We start from the raw sequence: 21,800 nt of genomic DNA on the forward strand, positions 1-21,800 counted from the left end.
TACCAGGAATCCTGTGTCACAAAGTAACAATCTGTTATATATAATACGAGGGATCCTGTGTCACAAAGTAACAATCTGTTATATATAATACGAGGGATCCTGTGCCACAAAGTAACAATCTGTTATATATAATACGAGGGATCCTGTGCCACAAAGTAACAATCTGTTATATATAATACGAGGGATCCTGTGCCACAAAGTAACAATCTGATATATATAATACCGGGGATCCTGTGCCACAAAGTAACAATCTGTTATATATAATACCAGGGATCCTGTGCCACAAAGTAACAATGTGTTATATAATACCAGGGATCCTGTGTCACAAAGTAACAATCTGTTATATATAATACCAGGGATCCTGTGCCACAAAGTAACAATGTGTTATATATAATACCAGGGATCCTGTGCCACAAAGTAACAATCTGTTATATATAATACCGGGGATCCTGTGTCACAAAGTAACAATCTGTTACATATAATACGAGGGATCCTGTGCCACAAAGTAACAATCTGTTATAAATAATACCGGGGATCCTGTGCCACAAAGTAACAATCTGTTATATATAATACCGGGGATCCTGTGCCACAAAGTAACAATCTGTTATATATAATACGAGGGATCCTGTGCCACAAAGTAACAATCTGTTATATATAATACCGGGGATCCTGTGTCACAAAGTAACAATTTGTTATATATAATACCAGGGATCCTGTGCCACAAAGTAACAATCTGTTATATATATAATACCGGGGATCCTGTGTCACAAAGTAACAATCTGTTATATATAATACGAGGGATCCTGTGCCACAAAGTAACAATCTGTTATATATAATACCGGGGATCCTGTGCCACAAAGTAACAATCTGTTATATATAATACGAGGGATCCTGTGCCACAAAGTAACAATCTGTTATATATAATACCAGGGATCCTGTGCCACAAAGTAACAATCTGTTATATATAATACGAGGGATCCTGTGTCACAAAGTAACAATCTGTTATATATAATACCGGGGATCCTGTGTCACAAAGTAACAATCTGTTATATATAATACGAGGGATCCTGTGTCACAAAGTAACAATCTTATATATGTAATACCGGGGATCCTGTGTCACAAAGTAACAATGTGTTATATATAATACCGGGGATCCTGTGCCACAAAGTAACAATCTGTTATATATAATACCAGGAATCCTGTGTCACAAAGTAACAATCTGTTATATATAATACGAGGGATCCTGTGTCACAAAGTAACAATCTGTTATATATAATACGAGGGATCCTGTGCCACAAAGTAACAATCTGTTATATATAATACGAGGGATCCTGTGCCACAAAGTAACAATCTGATATATATAATACCGGGGATCCTGTGTCACAAAGTAACAATCTGTTATATATAATACCAGGGATCCTGTGTCACAAAGTAACAATCTGTTATATATAATACCGGGGATCCTGTGCCACAAAGTAACAATCTGTTATATATAATACCAGGGATCCTGTGTCACAAAGTAACAATCTGTTATATATAATACCAGGGATCCTGTGTCACAAAGTAACAATCTGTTATATATAATACGAGGGATCATGTGTCACAAAGTAACAATCTTATATATATAATACCGGGGATCCTGTGTCACAAAGTAACAATGTGTTATATATAATACCAGGGATCCTGTGCCACAAAGTAACAATCTGTTATATATAATACCAGGAATCCTGTGCCACAAAGTAACAATCTGTTATATATAATACGAGGGATCCTGTGTCACAAAGTAACAATCTGTTATATATAATACGAGGGATCCTGTGCCACAAAGTAACAATCTGTTATATATAATACGAGGGATCCTGTGCCACAAAGTAACAATCTGATATATATAATACCGGGGATCCTGTGTCACAAAGTAACAATCTGTTATATATAATACCAGGGATCCTGTGTCACAAAGTAACAATCTGTTATATATAATACCGGGGATCCTGTGCCACAAAGTAACAATCTGTTATATATAATAACAGGGATCCTGTGCCACAAAGTAACAATCTGTTATATATAATACCAGGGATCCTGTGTCACAAAGTAACAATCTGTTATATATAATACGAGGGATCCTGTGCCACAAAGTAACAATCTGTTATATATAATACCAGGGATCCTGTGTCACAAAGTAACAATCTGTTATATATAATACCGGGGATCCTGTGCCACAAAGTAACAATCTGTTATATATAATACCGGGGATCCTGTGCCACAAAGTAACAATCTGTTATATATAATACCAGGGATCCTGTGTCACAAAGTAACAATCTGTTATATATAATACGAGGGATCCTGTGCCACAAAGTAACAATCTGTTATATATAATGCGAGGGATCCTGTGCCACAAAGTAACAATCTGTTATATATAATACCGGGGATCCTGTGCCACAAAGTAACAATCTGTTATACATAATACCAGGGATCCTGTGTCACAAAGTAACAATCTGTTATATATAATACCGGGGATCCTGTGCCACAAAGTAACAATCTGTTATTTATAATACCAGGGATCCTGTGTCACAAAGTAACAATCTGTTATATATAATACCGGGGATCCTGTGTCACAAAGTAACAATGTGTTATATATAATACCGGGGATCCTGTGTCACAAAGTAACAATCTGTTATATATAATACCGGGGATCATGTGCCACAAAGTAACAATCTGTTATATATAATACGAGGGATCCTGTGTCACAAAGTAACAATCTGTTATATATAATACTGGGGATCCTGTGCCACAAAGTAACAATCTGTTATATATAATACCGGGGATCCTGTGTCACAAAGTAACAATCTGTTATATATAATACGAGGGATCCTGTGCCACAAAGTAACAATCTGTTATATATAATACCAGGGATCCTGTGTCACAAAGTAACAATCTGTTATATATAATACCAGGGATCCTGTGCCACAAAGTAACAATCTGTTATATATAATACCGGGGATCCTGTGCCACAAAGTAACAATCTGTTATATATAATACCAGGGATCCTGTGCCACAAAGTAACAATGTGTTATATAATACCAGGGATCCTGTGCCACAAAGTAACAATCTGTTATATATAATACCAGGGATCCTGTGCCACAAAGTAACAATGTGGTATATAATACCAGGGATCCTGTGTCACAAAGTAACAATCTGTTATATATAATACCAGGGATCCTGTGCCACAAAGTAACAATGTGTTATATATAATACCAGGGATCCTGTGCCACAAAGTAACAATCTGTTATATATAATACCGGGGATCCTGTGTCACAAAGTAACAATCTGTTACATATAATACGAGGGATCCTGTGCCACAAAGTAACAATCTGTTATAAATAATACCGGGGATCCTGTGCCACAAAGTAACAATCTGTTATATATAATACCGGGGATCCTGTGCCACAAAGTAACAATCTGTTATATATAATACGAGGGATCCTGTGCCACAAAGTAACAATCTGTTATATATAATACCGGGGATCCTGTGTCACAAAGTAACAATTTGTTATATATAATACCAGGGATCCTGTGCCACAAAGTAACAATCTGTTATATATAATACCGGGGATCCTGTGTCACAAAGTAACAATCTGTTATATATAATACGAGGGATCCTGTGCCACAAAGTAACAATCTGTTATATATAATACCGGGGATCCTGTGCCACAAAGTAACAATCTGTTATATATAATACGAGGGATCCTGTGCCACAAAGTAACAATCTGTTATATATAATACCAGGGATCCTGTGCCACAAAGTAACAATCTGTTATATATAATACCGGGGATCCTGTGCCACAAAGTAACAATCTGTTATATATAATACGAGGGATCCTGTGTCACAAAGTAACAATCTGTTATATATAATACCGGGGATCCTGTGTCACAAAGTAACAATCTGTTATATATAATACGAGGGATCCTGTGTCACAAAGTAACAATCTTATATATATAATACCGGGGATCCTGTGTCACAAAGTAACAATGTGTTATATATAATACCGGGGATCCTGTGCCACAAAGTAACAATCTGTTATATATAATACGAGGGATCCTGTGTCACAAAGTAACAATCTGTTATATATAATACCGGGGATCCTGTGTCACAAAGTAACAATCTGTTATATATAATACGAGGGATCCTGTGTCACAAAGTAACAATCTTATATATATAATACCGGGGATCCTGTGTCACAAAGTAACAATGTGTTATATATAATACCGGGGATCCTGTGCCACAAAGTAACAATCTGTTATATATAATACCAGGAATCCTGTGTCACAAAGTAACAATCTGTTATATATAATACCAGGAATCCTGTGTCACAAAGTAACAATCTGTTATATATAATACGAGGGATCCTGTGTCACAAAGTAACAATCTGTTATATATAATACGAGGGATCCTGTGCCACAAAGTTACAATCTGATATATATAATACCGGGGATCCTGTGTCACAAAGTAACAATCTGTTATATATAATACCAGGGATCCTGTGTCACAAAGTAACAATCTGTTATATATAATACCGGGGATCCTGTGCCACAAAGTAACAATCTGTTATATATAATACCAGGGATCCTGTGTCACAAAGTAACAATCTGTTATATATAATACGAGGGATCCTGTGTCACAAAGTAACAATCTGTTATATATAATACGAGGGATCCTGTGTCACAAAGTAACAATCTTATATATATAATACCGGGGATCCTGTGTCACAAAGTAACAATGTGTTATATATAATACCGGGGATCCTGTGCCACAAAGTAACAATCTGTTATATATAATACCAGGAATCCTGTGCCACAAAGTAACAATCTGTTATATATAATACGAGGGATCCTGTGTCACAAAGTAACAATCTGTTATATATAATACGAGGGATCCTGTGCCACAAAGTAACAATCTGTTATATATAATACGAGGGATCCTGTGTCACAAAGTAACAATCTGTTATATATAATACCGGGGATCCTGTGCCACAAAGTAACAATCTGTTATATATAATACCGGGGATCCTGTGCCACAAAGTAACAATCTGTTATATATAATACCAGGGATCCTGTGTCACAAAGTAACTATCTGTTATATATAATACGAGGGATCCTGTGCCACAAAGTAACAATCTGTTATATATAATGCGAGGGATCCTGTGCCACAAAGTAACAATCTGTTATATATAATACCGGGGATCCTGTGCCACAAAGTAACAATCTGTTATACATAATACCAGGGATCCTGTGTCACAAAGTAACAATCTGTTATATATAATACCGGGGATCCTGTGCCACAAAGTAACAATCTGTTATATATAATACCAGGGATCCTGTGTCACAAAGTAACAATCTGTTATATATAATACCGGGGATCCTGTGCCACAAAGTAACAATCTGTTATATATAATACCGGGGATCCTGTGTCACAAAGTAACAATGTGTTATATATAATACCGGGGATCCTGTGTCACAAAGTAACAATCTGTTATATATAATACCGGGGATCATGTGCCACAAAGTAACAATCTGTTATATATAATACGAGGGATCCTGTGTCACAAAGTAACAATCTGTTATATATAATACTGGGGATCCTGTGCCACAAAGTAACAATCTGTTATATATAATACCGGGGATCCTGTGTCACAAAGTAACAATCTGTTATATATAATACGAGGGATCCTGTGCCACAAAGTAACAATCTGTTATATATAATACCAGGGATCCTGTGTCACAAAGTAACAATCTGTTATATATAATACCAGGGATCCTGTGCCACAAAGTAACAATCTGTTATATATAATACCGGGGATCCTGTGCCACAAAGTAACAATCTGTTATATATAATACCAGGGATCCTGTGCCACAAAGTAACAATGTGTTATATAATACCAGGGATCCTGTGCCACAAAGTAACAATCTGTTATATATAATACCAGGGATCCTGTGCCACAAAGTAACAATGTGTTATATAATACCAGGGATCCTGTGTCACAAAGTAACAATCTATTATATATAATACCAGGGATCCTGTGCCACAAAGTAACAATGTGTTATATATAATACCAGGGATCCTGTGCCACAAAGTAACAATCTGTTATATATAATACCGGGGATCCTGTGTCACAAAGTAACAATCTGTTACATATAATACGAGGGATCCTGTGCCACAAAGTAACAATCTGTTATAAATAATACCGGGGATCCTGTGCCACAAAGTAACAATCTGTTATATATAATACCGGGGATCCTGTGCCACAAAGTAACAATCTGTTATATATAATACGAGGGATCCTGTGCCACAAAGTAACAATCTGTTATATATAATACCGGGGATCCTGTGCCACAAAGTAACAATCTGTTATATGTAATACGAAGGATCCTGTGCCACAAAGTAACAATCTGTTATATATAATACCAGGGATCCTGTGCCACAAAGTAACAATCTGTTATATATAATACCGGGGATCCTGTGCCACAAAGTAACAATCTGTTATATATAATATGAGGGATCCTGTGTCACAAAGTAACAATCTGTTATATATAATACCGGGGATCCTGTGTCACAAAGTAACAATCTGTTATATATAATACGAGGGATCCTGTGTCACAAAGTAACAATCTGTTATATATAATACCGGGGATCCTGTGTCACAAAGTAACAATGTGTTATATATAATACCGGGGATCCTGTGCCACGAAGTAACAATCTGTTATATATAATACCAGGAATCCTGTGTCACAAAGTAACAATCTGTTATATATAATACGAGGGATCCTGTGTCACAAAGTAACAATCTGTTATATATAATACGAGGGATCCTGTGCCACAAAGTAACAATCTGTTATATATAATACGAGGGATCCTGTGCCACAAAGTAACAATCTGATATATATAATACCGGGGATCCTGTGTCACAAAGTAACAATCTGTTATATATAATACCAGGGATCCTGTGTCACAAAGTAACAATCTGTTATATATAATACCGGGGATCCTGTGCCACAAAGTAACAATCTGTTATATATAATACCAGGGATCCTGTGTAACAAAGTAACAATCTGTTATATATAATACCAGGGATCCGGTGTCACAAAGTAACAATCTGTTATATATAATACGAGGGATCCTGTGTCACAAAGTAACAATCTTATATATATAATAGCGGGGATCCTGTGTCACAAAGTAACAATGTGTTATATATAATACCGGGGATCCTGTGCCACAAAGTAACAATCTGTTAAATATAATACCAGGAATCCTGTGCCACAAAGTAACAATCTGTTATATATAATATGAGGGATCCTGTGTCACAAAGTAACAATCTGTTATATATAATACGAGGGATCCTGTGCCACAAAGTAACAATCTGATATATATAATACCGGGGATCCTGTGTCACAAAGTAACAATCTGTTATATATAATACCAGGGATCCTGTGTCACAAAGTAACAATCTGTTATATATAATACCGGGGATCCTGTGCCACAAAGTAACAATCTGTTATATATAATACCAGGGATCCTGTGTCACAAAGTAACAATCTGTTATATATAATACCGGGGATCCTGTGCCACAAAGTAACAATCTGTTATATATAATACCAGGGATCCTGTGTCACAAAGTAACAATCTGTTATATATAATACGAGGGATCCTGTGCCACAAAGTAACAATCTGTTATATATAATACCAGGGATCCTGTGTCACAAAGTAACAATCTGTTATATATAATACCGGGGATCCTGTGCCACAAAGTAACAATCTGTTATATATAATACCGGGGATCCTGTGCCACAAAGTAACAATCTGTTATATATAATACCAGGGATCCTGTGTCACAAAGTAACAATCTGTTATATATAATACGAGGGATCCTGTGCCACAAAGTAACAATCTGTTATATATAATGCGAGGGATCCTGTGCCACAAAGTAACAATCTGTTATATATAATACCGGGGATCCTGTGCCACAAAGTAACAATCTGTTATACATAATACCAGGGATCCTGTGTCACAAAGTAACAATCTGTTATATATAATACCGGGGATCCTGTGCCACAAAGTAACAATCTGTTATATATAATACCAGGGATCCTGTGTCACAAAGTAACAATCTGTTATACATAATACCGGGGATCCTGTGTCACAAAGTAACAATGTGTTATATATAATACCAGGGATCCTGTGTCACAAAGTAACAATCTGTTATATATAATACCAGGGATCCTGTGCCACAAAGTAACAATCTGTTATATATAATACCAGGGATCCTGTGCCACAAAGTAACAATCTGTTATATATAATACCAGGGATCCTGTGTCACAAAGTAACAATCTGTTATATATAATACCAGGGATCCTGTGCCACAAAGTAACAATCTGTTATATATAATACCAGGGATCCTGTGCCACAAAGTAACAATCTGTTATATATAATACCAGGGATCCTGTGTCACAAAGTAACAATCTGTTATATATAATATGAGGGATCCTGTGCCACAAAGTAACAATCTGTTATATATAATACCAGGGATCCTGTGTCACAAAGTAACAATCTGTTATATATAATACCGGGGATCCTGTGCCACAAAGTAACAATCTGTTATATATAATACCGGGGATCCTGTGCCACAAAGTAACAATCTGTTATATATAATACCAGGGATCCTGTGTCACAAAGTAACAATCTGTTATATATAATACGAGGGATCCTGTGCCACAAAGTAACAATCTGTTATATATAATGCGAGGGATCCTGTGCCACAAAGTAACAATCTGTTATATATAATACCGGGGATCCTGTGCCACAAAGTAACAATCTGTTATACATAATACCAGGGATCCTGTGTCACAAAGTAACAATCTGTTATATATAATACCGGGGATCCTGTGCCACAAAGTAACAATCTGTTATATATAATACCAGGGATCCTGTGTCACAAAGTAACAATCTGTTATACATAATACCGGGGATCCTGTGTCACAAAGTAACAATGTGTTATATATAATACCAGGGATCCTGTGTCACAAAGTAACAATCTGTTATATATAATACCAGGGATCCTGTGCCACAAAGTAACAATCTGTTATATATAATACCAGGGATCCTGTGCCACAAAGTAACAATCTGTTATATATAATACCAGGGATCCTGTGTCACAAAGTAACAATCTGTTATATATAATACGAGGGATCCTGTGCCACAAAGTAACAATCTGTTATATATAATACCAGGGATCCTGTGTCACAAAGTAACAATCTGTTATATATAATACCGGGGATCCTGTGCCACAAAGTAACAATCTGTTATATATAATACCGGGGATCCTGTGCCACAAAGTAACAATCTGTTATATATAATACCAGGGATCCTGTGCCACAAAGTAACAATCTGTTATATATAATGCGAGGGATCCTGTGCCACAAAGTAACAATCTGTTATATATAATACCAGGGATCCTGTGTCACAAAGTAACAATCTGTTATATATAATACCAGGGATCCTGTGCCACAAAGTAACAATCTGTTATATATAATACCGGGGATCCTGTGCCACAAAGTAACAATCTGTTATATATAATACCAGGGATCCTGTGCCACAAAGTAACAATGTGTTATATAATACCAGGGATCCTGTGCCACAAAGTAACAATCTGTTATATATAATACCAGGGATCCTGTGCCACAAAGTAACAATGTGTTATATAATACCAGGGATCCTGTGTCACAAAGTAACAATCTATTATATATAATACCAGGGATCCTGTGCCACAAAGTAACAATGTGTTATATATAATACCAGGGATCCTGTGCCACAAAGTAACAATCTGTTATATATAATACCGGGGATCCTGTGTCACAAAGTAACAATCTGTTACATATAATACGAGGGATCCTGTGCCACAAAGTAACAATCTGTTATAAATAATACCGGGGATCCTGTGCCACAAAGTAACAATCTGTTATATATAATACCGGGGATCCTGTGCCACAAAGTAACAATCTGTTATATATAATACGAGGGATCCTGTGCCACAAAGTAACAATCTGTTATATATAATACCGGGGATCCTGTGCCACAAAGTAACAATCTGTTATATGTAATACGAAGGATCCTGTGCCACAAAGTAACAATCTGTTATATATAATACCAGGGATCCTGTGCCACAAAGTAACAATCTGTTATATATAATACCGGGGATCCTGTGCCACAAAGTAACAATCTGTTATATATAATATGAGGGATCCTGTGTCACAAAGTAACAATCTGTTATATATAATACCGGGGATCCTGTGTCACAAAGTAACAATCTGTTATATATAATACGAGGGATCCTGTGTCACAAAGTAACAATCTGTTATATATAATACCGGGGATCCTGTGTCACAAAGTAACAATGTGTTATATATAATACCGGGGATCCTGTGCCACGAAGTAACAATCTGTTATATATAATACCAGGAATCCTGTGTCACAAAGTAACAATCTGTTATATATAATACGAGGGATCCTGTGTCACAAAGTAACAATCTGTTATATATAATACGAGGGATCCTGTGCCACAAAGTAACAATCTGTTATATATAATACGAGGGATCCTGTGCCACAAAGTAACAATCTGATATATATAATACCGGGGATCCTGTGTCACAAAGTAACAATCTGTTATATATAATACCAGGGATCCTGTGTCACAAAGTAACAATCTGTTATATATAATACCGGGGATCCTGTGCCACAAAGTAACAATCTGTTATATATAATACCAGGGATCCTGTGTAACAAAGTAACAATCTGTTATATATAATACCAGGGATCCGGTGTCACAAAGTAACAATCTGTTATATATAATACGAGGGATCCTGTGTCACAAAGTAACAATCTTATATATATAATACCGGGGATCCTGTGTCACAAAGTAACAATGTGTTATATATAATACCGGGGATCCTGTGCCACAAAGTAACAATCTGTTAAATATAATACCAGGAATCCTGTGCCACAAAGTAACAATCTGTTATATATAATACGAGGGATCCTGTGCCACAAAGTAACAATCTGATATATATAATACCGGGGATCCTGTGTCACAAAGTAACAATCTGTTATATATAATACCAGGGATCCTGTGTCACAAAGTAACAATCTGTTATATATAATACCGGGGATCCTGTGCCACAAAGTAACAATCTGTTATATATAATACCAGGGATCCTGTGTCACAAAGTAACAATCTGTTATATATAATACCAGGGATCCTGTGTCACAAAGTAACAATCTGTTATATATAATACCGGGGATCCTGTGCCACAAAGTAACAATCTGTTATATATAATACCAGGGATCCTGTGTCACAAAGTAACAATCTGTTATATATAATACGAGGGATCCTGTGCCACAAAGTAACAATCTGTTATATATAATACCAGGGATCCTGTGTCACAAAGTAACAATCTGTTATATATAATACCGGGGATCCTGTGCCACAAAGTAACAATCTGTTATATATAATACCGGGGATCCTGTGCCACAAAGTAACAATCTGTTATATATAATACCAGGGATCCTGTGTCACAAAGTAACAATCTGTTATATATAATACGAGGGATCCTGTGCCACAAAGTAACAATCTGTTATATATAATGCGAGGGATCCTGTGCCACAAAGTAACAATCTGTTATATATAATACCGGGGATCCTGTGCCACAAAGTAACAATCTGTTATACATAATACCAGGGATCCTGTGTCACAAAGTAACAATCTGTTATATATAATACCGGGGATCCTGTGCCACAAAGTAACAATCTGTTATATATAATACCAGGGATCCTGTGTCACAAAGTAACAATCTGTTATACATAATACCGGGGATCCTGTGTCACAAAGTAACAATGTGTTATATATAATACCAGGGATCCTGTGTCACAAAGTAACAATCTGTTATATATAATACCAGGGATCCTGTGCCACAAAGTAACAATCTGTTATATATAATACCAGGGATCCTGTGCCACAAAGTAACAATCTGTTATATATAATACCAGGGATCCTGTGTCACAAAGTAACAATCTGTTATATATAATACGAGGGATCCTGTGCCACAAAGTAACAATCTGTTATATATAATACCAGGGATCCTGTGTCACAAAGTAACAATCTGTTATATATAATACCGGGGATCCTGTGCCACAAAGTAACAATCTGTTATATATAATACCGGGGATCCTGTGCCACAAAGTAACAATCTGTTATATATAATACCAGGGATCCTGTGTCACAAAGTAACAATCTGTTATATATAATACGAGGGATCCTGTGCCACAAAGTAACAATCTGTTATATATAATGCGAGGGATCCTGTGCCACAAAGTAACAATCTGTTATATATAATACCGGGGATCCTGTGCCACAAAGTAACAATCTGTTATACATAATACCAGGGATCCTGTGTCACAAAGTAACAATCTGTTATATATAATACCGGGGATCCTGTGCCACAAAGTAACAATCTGTTATATATAATACCAGGGATCCTGTGTCACAAAGTAACAATCTGTTATACATAATACCGGGGATCCTGTGTCACAAAGTAACAATGTGTTATATATAATACCGGGGATCCTGTGTCACAAAGTAACAATCTGTTATATATAATACCGGGGATCATGTGCCACAAAGTAACAATCTGTTATATATAATACGAGGGATCCTGTGTCACAAAGTAACAATCTGTTATATATAATACTGGGGATCCTGTGCCACAAAGTAACAATCTGTTATATATAATACCGGGGATCCTGTGCCACAAAGTAACAATCTTATATATATAATACCGGGGATCCTGTGTCACAAAGTAACAATGTGTTATATATAATACCGGGGATCCTGTGCCACAAAGTAACAATCTGTTATATATAATACCAGGAATCTTGTGTCACAAAGTAACAATCTGTTATATATAATATGAGGGATCCTGTGTCACAAAGTAACAATCTGTTATATATAATACGAGGGATCCTGTGCCACAAAGTAACAATCTGTTATATATAATACGAGGGATCCTGTGCCACAAAGTAACAATCTGATATATATAATACCGGGGATCCTGTGTCACAAAGTAACAATCTGTTATATATAATACCAGGGATCCTGTGTCACAAAGTAACAATCTGTTATATATAATACCGGGGATCCTGTGCCACAAAGTAACAATCTGTTATATATAATACCAGGGATCCTGTGTCACAAAGTAACAATCTGTTATATATAATACCGGGGATCCTGTGCCACAAAGTAACAATCTGTTATATATAATACCAGGGATCCTGTGCCACAAAGTAACAATCTGTTATATATAATACCGGGGATCCTGTGTCACAAAGTAACAATTTGTTATATATAATACCAGGGATCCTGTGCCACAAAGTAACAATCTGTTATATATAATACCGGGGATCCTGTGTCACAAAGTAACAATCTGTTATATATAATACGAGGGATCCTGTGCCACAAAGTAACAATCTGTTATATATAATACCGGGGATCCTGTGCCACAAAGTAACAATCTGTTATATATAATACGAGGGATCCTGTGCCACAAAGTAACAATCTGTTATATATAATACGAGGGATCCTGTGCCACAAAGTAACAATCTGTTATATATAATACCGGGGATCCTGTGCCACAAAGTAACAATCTGTTATATATAATACGAGGGATCCTGTGCCACAAAGTAACAATCTGTTATATATAATACCAGGGATCCTGTGCCACAAAGTAACAATCTGTTATATATAATACCGGGTATCCTGTGCCACAAAGTAACAATCTGTTATATATAATACGAGGGATCCTGTGTCACAAAGTAACAATCTGTTATATATAATACCGGTGATCCTGTGTCACAAAGTAACAATCTGTTATATATAATACGAGGGATCCTGTGTCACAAAGTAACAATCTTATATATATAATACCGGGGATCCTGTGTCACAAAGTAACAATGTGTTATATATAATACCGGGGATCCTGTGCCACAAAGTAACAATCTGTTATATATAATACCAGGAATCCTGTGTCACAAAGTAACAATCTGTTATATATAATACGAGGGATCCTGTGTCACAAAGTAACAATCTGTTATATATAATACGAGGGATCCTGTGCCACAAAGTAACAATCTGTTATATATAATGCGAGGGATCCTGTGCCACAAAGTAACAATCTGATATATATAATACCGGGGATCCTGTGTCACAAAGTAACAATCTGTTATATATAATACCAGGGATCCTGTGTCACAAAGTAACAATCTGTTATATATAATACCGGGGATCCTGTGCCACAAAGTAACAATCTGTTATATATAATACCAGGGATCCTGTGTCACAAAGTAACAATCTGTTATATATAATACCAGGGATCTTGTGTCACAAAGTAACAATCTGTTATATATAATACGAGGGATCCTGTGTCACAAAGTAACAATCTTATATATATAATACCGGGGATCCTGTGTCACAAAGTAACAATCTGTTATATATAATACCGGGGATCCTGTGCCACAAAGTAACAATCTGTTATATATAATACCGGGGATCCTGTGTCACAAAGTAACAATCTGTTATATATAATACCGGGGATCCTGTGCCACAAAGTAACAATCTGTTATATATAATACCAGGGATCCTGTGCCACAAAGTAACAATCTGTTATATATAATACCAGGGATCCTGTGCCACAAAGTAACAATGTGTTATATAATACCAGGGATCCTGTGTCACAAAGTAACAATCTGTTATATATAATACCGGGGATCCTGTGCCACAAAGTAACAATGTGTTATATAATACCAGGGATCCTGTGTCACAAAGTAACAATCTGTTATATATAATACCAGGTATCCTGTGTCACAAAGTTACAATCTGTTATATATAATACCAGGGATCCTGTGCCACAAAGTAACAATCTGTTATATATAATACCGGGGATCCTGTGCCACAAAGTAACAATCTGTTATATATAATACCAGGGATCCTGTGCCACAAAGTAACAATGTGTTATATAATACCAGGGATCCTGTGCCACAAAGTAACAATCTGTTATATATAATACCAGGGATCCTGTGCCACAAAGTAACAATGTGTTATATAATACCAGGGATCCTGTGTCACAAAGTAACAATCTGTTATATATAATACCAGGGATCCTGTGCCACAAAGTAACAATGTGTTATATATAATACCAGGGATCCTGTGCCACAAAGTAACAATCTGTTATATATAATACCGGGGATCCTGTGTCACAAAGTAACAATCTGTTACATATAATACGAGGGATCCTGTGCCACAAAGTAACAATCTGTTATAAATAATACCGGGGATCCTGTGCCACAAAGTAACAATCTGTTATATATAATACCGGGGATCCTGTGTCACAAAGTAACAATTTGTTATATATAATACCAGGGATCCTGTGCCACAAAGTAACAATCTGTTATATATAATACCGGGGATCCTGTGTCACAAAGTAACAATCTGTTATATATAATACGAGGGATCCTGTGCCACAAAGTAACAATCTGTTATATATAATACCGGGGATCCTGTGCCACAAAGTAACAATCTGTTATATATAATACGAGGGATCCTGTGTCACAAAGTAACAATCTGTTATATATAATACCAGGGATCCTGTGCCACAAAGTAACAATCTGTTATATATAATACCGGGGATCCTGTGCCACAAAGTAACAATCTGTTATATATAATACGAGGGATCCTGTGTCACAAAGTAACAATCTGTTATATATAATACCGGGGATCCTGTGTCACAAAGTAACAATCTGATATATATAATACCGGGGATCCTGTGCCACAAAGTAACAATGTGTTATATAATACCAGGGATCCTGTGTCACAAAGTAACAATCTGTTATATATAATACCAGGTATCCTGTGCCACAAAGTAACAATGTGTTATATAATACCAGGGATCCTGTGCCACAAAGTAACAATCTGTTATATATAATACCGGGGATCCTGTGTCACAAAGTAACAATCTGTTATATATAATACGAGGGATCCTGTGTCACAAAGTAACAATCTGATATATATAATACCGGGGATCCTGTGTCACAAAGTAACAATCTGTTATATATAATACCGGGGATCCTGTGCCACAAAGTAACAATCTGTTATATATAATACCAGGGATCCTGTGCCACAAAGTAACAATCTGTTATATATAATACCAGGGATCCTGTGCCACAAAGTAACAATGTGTTATATAATACCAGGGATCCTGTGTCACAAAGTAACAATCTGTTATATATAATACCGGGGATTCTGTGCCACAAAGTAACAATGTGTTATATAATACCAGGGATCCTGTGTCACAAAGTAACAATCTGTTATATATAATACCAGGTATCCTGTGCCACAAAGTAACAATGTGTTATATAATACCAGGGATCCTGTGCCACAAAGTAACAATCTGTTATATATAATACCGGGGATCCTGTGTCACAAAGTAACAATCTGTTATATATAATACGAGGGATCCTGTGCCACAAAGTAACAATCTGTTATATATAATACCAGGGATCCTGTGTCACAAAGTAACAATCTGTTATATATAATACCAGGGATCCTGTGCCACAAAGTAACAATTTGTTATATATAATACCAGGGATCCTGTGCCACAAAGTAACAATCTGTTATATATAATACCGGGGATCCTGTGTCACAAAGTAACAATCTGTTATATATAATACGAGGGATCCTGTGCCACAAAGTAACAATCTGTTATATATAATACCGGGGATCCTGTGCCACAAAGTAACAATCTGTTATATATAATACGAGGGATCCTGTGTCACAAAGTAACAATCTGTTATATATAATACCAGGGATCCTGTGCCACAAAGTAACAATCTGTTATATATAATACCGGGGATCCTGTGCCACAAAGTAACAATCTGTTATATATAATACGAGGGATCCTGTGTCACAAAGTAACAATCTGTTATATATAATACCGGGGATCCTGTGTCACAAAGTAACAATCTGATATATATAATACCGGGGATCCTGTGCCACAAAGTAACAATGTGTTATATAATACCAGGGATCCTGTGTCACAAAGTAACAATCTGTTATATATAATACCAGGTATCCTGTGCCACAAAGTAACAATGTGTTATATAATACCAGGGATCCTGTGCCACAAAGTAACAATCTGTTATATATAATACCGGGGATCCTGTGTCACAAAGTAACAATCTGTTATATATAATACGAGGGATCCTGTGTCACAAAGTAACAATCTGATATATATAATACCGGGGATCCTGTGTCACAAAGTAACAATCTGTTATATATAATACCGGGGATCCTGTGCCACAAAGTAACAATCTGTTATATATAATACCAGGGATCCTGTGCCACAAAGTAACAATCTGTTATATATAATACCAGGGATCCTGTGCCACAAAGTAACAATGTGTTATATAATACCAGGGATCCTGTGTCACAAAGTAACAATCTGTTATATATAATACCGGGGATTCTGTGCCACAAAGTAACAATGTGTTATATAATACGAGGGATCCTGTGTCACAAAGTAACAATCTGTTATATATAATACCAGGTATCCTGTGCCACAAAGTAACAATGTGTTATATAATACCAGGGATCCTGTGCCACAAAGTAACAATCTGTTATATATAATACCGGGGATCCTGTGTCACAAAGTAACAATCTGTTATATATAATACGAGGGATCCTGTGCCACAAAGTAACAATCTGTTATATATAATACCGGGGATCCTGTGCCACAAAGTAACAATCTGTTATATATAATACCAGGGATCCTGTGCCACAAAGTAACAATGTGTTATATAATACCAGGGATCCTGTGCCACAAAGTAACAATCTGTTATATATAATACCAGGGATCCTGTGCCACAAAGTAACAATGTGTTATATAATACCAGGGATCCTGTGTCACAAAGTAACAATCTGTTATATATAATACCAGGGATCCTGTGCCACAAAGTAACAATGTGTTATATATAATACCAGGGATCCTGTGCCACAAAGTAACAATCTGTTATATATAATACCGGGGATCCTGTGTCACAAAGTAACAATCTGTTACATATAATACGAGGGATCCTGTGCCACAAAGTAACAATCTGTTATAAATAATACCGGGGATCCTGTGCCACAAAGTAACAATCTGTTATATATAATACCGGGGATCCTGTGCCACAAAGTAACAATCTGTTATATATAATACGAGGGATCCTGTGCCACAAAGTAACAATCTGTTATATATAATACCGGGGATCCTGTGTCACAAAGTAACAATTTGTTATATATAATACCAGGGATCCTGTGCCACAAAGTAACAATCTGTTATATATATAATACCGGGGATCCTGTGTCACAAAGTAACAATCTGTTATATATAATACGAGGGATCCTGTGCCACAAAGTAACAATCTGTTATATATAATACCGGGGATCCTGTGCCACAAAGTAACAATCTGTTATATATAATACGAGGGATCCTGTGCCACAAAGTAACAATCTGTTATATATAATACCAGGGATCCTGTGCCACAAAGTAACAATCTGTTATATATAATACGAGGGATCCTGTGTCACAAAGTAACAATCTGTTATATATAATACCGGGGATCCTGTGTCACAAAGTAACAATCTGTTATATATAATACGAGGGATCCTGTGTCACAAAGTAACAATCTTATATATATAATACCGGGGATCCTGTGTCACAAAGTAACAATGTGTTATATATAATACCGGGGATCCTGTGCCACAAAGTAACAATCTGTTATATATAATACCAGGAATCCTGTGTCACAAAGTAACAATCTGTTATATATAATACGAGGGATCCTGTGTCACAAAGTAACAATCTGTTATATATAATACGAGGGATCCTGTGCCACAAAGTAACAATCTGTTATATATAATACGAGGGATCCTGTGCCACAAAGTAACAATCTGATATATATAATACCGGGGATCCTGTGTCACAAAGTAACAATCTGTTATATATAATACCAGGGATCCTGTGTCACAAAGTAACAATCTGTTATATATAATACCGGGGATCCTGTGCCACAAAGTAACAATCTGTTATATATAATACCAGGGATCCTGTGCCACAAAGTAACAATCTGTTATATATAATACCAGGGATCCTGTGTCACAAAGTAACAATCTGTTATATATAATACGAGGGATCCTGTGCCACAAAGTAACAATCTGTTATATATAATACCAGGGATCCTGTGTCACAAAGTAACAATCTGTTATATATAATACCGGGGATCCTGTGCCACAAAGTAACAATCTGTTATATATAATACCGGGGATCCTGTGCCACAAAGTAACAATCTGTTATATATAATACGAGGGATCCTGTGCCACAAAGTAACAATCTGTTATATATAATGCGAGGGATCCTGTGCCACAAAGTAACAATCTGTTATATATAATACCGGGGATCCTGTGCCACAAAGTAACAATCTGTTATACATAATACCAGGGATCCTGTGTCACAAAGTAACAATCTGTTATATATAATACCGGGGATCCTGTGCCACAAAGTAACAATCTGTTATTTATAATACCAGGGATCCTGTGTCACAAAGTAACAATCTGTTATATATAATACCGGGGATCCTGTGTCACAAAGTAACAATGTGTTATATATAATACCGGGGATCCTGTGCCACAAAGTAACAATCTGTTATATATAATACCAGGGATCCTGTGCCACAAAGTAACAATCTGTTATATATAATGCGAGGGATCCTGTGCCACAAAGTAACAATCTGTTATATATAATACCAGGGATCCTGTGTCACAAAGTAACAATCTGTTATATATAATACCAGGGATCCTGTGCCACAAAGTAACAATCTGTTATATATAATACCGGGGATCCTGTGCCACAAAGTAACAATCTGTTATATATAATACCAGGGATCCTGTGCCACAAAGTAACAATCTGTTATATATAATACCAGGGATCCTGTGCCACAAAGTAACAATGTGTTATATAATACCAGGGATCCTGTGCCACAAAGTAACAATCTGTTATATATAATACCAGGGATCCTGTGCCACAAAGTAACAATGTGTTATATAATACCAGGGATCCTGTGTCACAAAGTAACAATCTATTATATATAATACCAGGGATCCTGTGCCACAAAGTAACAATGTGTTATATATAATACCAGGGATCCTGTGCCACAAAGTAACAATCTGTTATATATAATACCGGGGATCCTGTGTCACAAAGTAACAATCTGTTACATATAATACGAGGGATCCTGTGCCACAAAGTAACAATCTGTTATAAATAATACCGGGGATCCTGTGCCACAAAGTAACAATCTGTTATATATAATACCGGGGATCCTGTGCCACAAAGTAACAATCTGTTATATATAATACGAGGGATCCTGTGCCACAAAGTAACAATCTGTTATATATAATACCGGGGATCCTGTGCCACAAAGTAACAATCTGTTATATGTAATACGAAGGATCCTGTGCCACAAAGTAACAATCTGTTATATATAATACCAGGGATCCTGTGCCACAAAGTAACAATCTGTTATATATAATACCGGGGATCCTGTGCCACAAAGTAACAATCTGTTATATATAATATGAGGGATCCTGTGTCACAAAGTAACAATCTGTTATATATAATACCGGGGATCCTGTGTCACAAAGTAACAATCTGTTATATATAATACGAGGGATCCTGTGTCACAAAGTAACAATCTGTTATATATAATACCGGGGATCCTGTGTCACAAAGTAACAATGTGTTATATATAATACCGGGGATCCTGTGCCACGAAGTAACAATCTGTTATATATAATACCAGGAATCCTGTGTCACAAAGTAACAATCTGTTATATATAATACGAGGGATCCTGTGTCACAAAGTAACAATCTGTTATATATAATACGAGGGATCCTGTGCCACAAAGTAACAATCTGTTATATATAATACGAGGGATCCTGTGCCACAAAGTAACAATCTGATATATATAATACCGGGGATCCTGTGTCACAAAGTAACAATCTGTTATATATAATACCAGGGATCCTGTGTCACAAAGTAACAATCTGTTATATATAATACCGGGGATCCTGTGCCACAAAGTAACAATCTGTTATATATAATACCAGGGATCCTGTGTAACAAAGTAACAATCTGTTATATATAATACCAGGGATCCGGTGTCACAAAGTAACAATCTGTTATATATAATACGAGGGATCCTGTGTCACAAAGTAACAATCTTATATATATAATACCGGGGATCCTGTGTCACAAAGTAACAATGTGTTATATATAATACCGGGGATCCTGTGCCACAAAGTAACAATCTGTTAAATATAATACCAGGAATCCTGTGCCACAAAGTAACAATCTGTTATATATAATATGAGGGATCCTGTGTCACAAAGTAACAATCTGTTATATATAATACGAGGGATCCTGTGCCACAAAGTAACAATCTGATATATATAATACCGGGGATCCTGTGTCACAAAGTAACAATCTGTTATATATAATACCAGGGTTCCTGTGTCACAAAGTAACAATCTGTTATATATAATACCGGGGATCCTGTGCCACAAAGTAACAATCTGTTATATATAATACCAGGGATCCTGTGTCACAA

The 21,800-nt window shown here is 36.2% G+C and overlaps 1 protein-coding gene across 5 annotated transcripts in view; it reads left to right on the forward strand.

Moving 5' to 3' along the window:
* LOC141164827 (putative N-acetyltransferase 8B) overlaps positions 1–21,800 on the forward strand; it is a 213,201-nt gene that overhangs the window by 139,177 nt on the left and 52,224 nt on the right. The gene's annotated exons all lie outside the window — the stretch shown is intronic.

This window comes from Phyllobates terribilis, unplaced genomic scaffold, assembly GCF_046119375.1.
Source record: "Phyllobates terribilis strain yellow unplaced genomic scaffold, ASM4611937v1 Scaffold_1__5_contigs__length_1240528914, whole genome shotgun sequence".
NCBI classification, from domain to species: domain Eukaryota; kingdom Metazoa; phylum Chordata; class Amphibia; order Anura; family Dendrobatidae; genus Phyllobates; species Phyllobates terribilis.